The sequence below is a fragment of the Alligator sinensis genome, unplaced genomic scaffold (genome assembly GCF_000455745.1).
Source record: "Alligator sinensis unplaced genomic scaffold, ASM45574v1 scaffold777_1, whole genome shotgun sequence".
In the NCBI taxonomy this organism is placed as follows: domain Eukaryota; kingdom Metazoa; phylum Chordata; order Crocodylia; family Alligatoridae; genus Alligator; species Alligator sinensis.
The window spans coordinates 4,179,727-4,181,946 of record NW_005841882.1 but is presented as its reverse complement, the minus strand read 5'-3'; positions in this window follow the sequence as shown (position 1 = coordinate 4,181,946).

The window sequence follows — 2,220 nt, the reverse complement described above, 5'->3', positions numbered from 1 at the left end:
ACTAACCGAGGCCAAGAATCTGACCTGTTGCTTCTTTTTTACAGCCATTTCTAGACATCAAATAGAATCATAAAAAGGCACAATTCCAATTCTTTTCATTTTTCTGTCCTTTTTGATTGCATCGGTAGTAGTTGTGCTTACTTAGCAATTCTCCAAGTTTACTAGGTGCGTCCCAGAACTATAGAGAGGTGGACCCGCTCTTCTGATGAGTTTATGATCTAAAAAGAGACAGGGAGAGGAGAACAGGGAAAAGAAATAACACAGAGAGATTAGATTAGCCAGGTCTTCTGTGCATTGTATAATAATAAATAAAGCAATGTTACAACACACCAAGCTGAACTACAGCTGATATAACCAGCCCTATTTCCCTAGTCTGAAGTGTCTGAACCTGGTTCTCCACTGGCTTACACCATGGAGGCATTTAGCACTTTGCAATGTGAGTGTAAAGTTCTGTTACTCTAATTTAGCAGCATTTTATACTCAATTTGCGCTTACTTGGTAAAGGTCCAAAGAACTAGCCAATTTTGGAAGCCAGTGGGAGATACAGTTTCAATATGAATCTTATTAATTTTACTCCATAACAGCAAAGCAGAAGGGTGTTCTCTCACTGCCACTGGCTATTTTGCTCAGATGCCTGAGCAAAAATTACTGGGAATGCCTAAAATGATTTTCAAAAAGTGAATAAATGTCAAACTAGGTGTGTCAGTCAGAGCTGCACTTGGAGAGTACTCATGTCTGTGAAGGGTGTATACCTGCTAAAAGGAGATAATTATTCCCCTTGCTCTCCAAGGTGTTATGAGGAGCCATTGGCTACTCTGTGGGAAGGGCTTTGATGATACAAAGCCCTCTAGAGAAAGTGTTCCAGGAGTATTATGGTGCTGGGAAGAGGGAATGCCCATTGTTAAGGCCTGATACAACCCCATTGAAATCCTGCTGCTGGGAATCTTCTTCCTGGCTTCAATGGGCTTTGGATCAGGTCTTAGGACTTCTGCTGCACTTCTGGACACAAAACTGGTTTGCAATTTCCAGACTGTTGCAGGCAGAAAAAGTAGAAATTCTGAGTTTAGAAGAGGCAAAGCCACTCTGCAGTATGGATAGGGTAATCCTCTGCCTGTAGTGCCAAGAACTGAGGAGGTGGTGGTCTGATTTATGTGACTCACTCTGCATGTATACAGCAGGAAGCCAACTGCCATTTTTGCTAGGATTCGGGGATCTGAACCTGTCCTCTGCAGCCGCCTCTCCTTTACCACTCCTGCCCTAGCTGTCCCCAGGTGCTCACCTTCAATGCTGCTGAATCTAAGAGAGGGCTAAGGAAGAAGAAACTCCAGCATGAGGAGCACTCACTCTGTGCATGAAGCTTAGAAGTGGCAAATTTACTCCATTGTTGGTAGGAAAAGCAAACACAGGATGGTGGGTGGGGAGCAGGAGAAATGCTGCCTGAAAATCTCAGCACCTGTACTTTCATAGATTTCATAGATTTCATAGACATCAGGGCTGGAAGGGACCTCGGAAGATCATCGAGTCCAGCCCCCCGCCCAAAGGGCAGGAAGTCAGCTGGGGTCATAGGATCCCAGCAAGATAAGCATCCAGTTTCATCTTGAAGGTGTTCAATGAAGGCGCTTGAACCACCTCCGGTGGCAGGCTGTTCCAGACCTTGGGGGCTCGGACAGTAAAGAAGTTCTTCCTTATGTCCAGCCTGAAACGATCTTGAAGTAGTTTGTGACCATTCGACCTCGTCACCCCTTGGGGCGCTCTGGTGAACAAACGTTCCCCCAGATGCTGGTGGTCACCCTTGATAAACTTGTAGGTGGCCATCAGATCACCCCTGAGCCTGCGCTTTTTCAGGCTAAAGAGCCCCAGGGCTCTCAGCCTGTCATCGTAGGGTCTGCTTCCCTGACCTCTGATCATGCGCATGGCTCTTCTCTGGACTCTCTCAAGCTTCTCCACATCCTTTTTGAATTGTGGAGCCCAAAACTGGATACAGTACTCCAGCTGCGGCCTCACTAAGGCCGAGTACAGGGGGAGAATGACGTCCCGAGATTTGCTTGAGAAGCATCTATGGATGCAAGCCAGCGTTTTGGTCACTTTACTAGCCGCCGCATCACATTGCAGGCTCATGTTCATCTTGTGGTCAATGACGACCCCCAAGTCTCTTTCTTCCATAGTGCTAGCCAACATAGCACTGCTGAGCCTATAAGGATGCTGCGGGGGTTTTTTCCC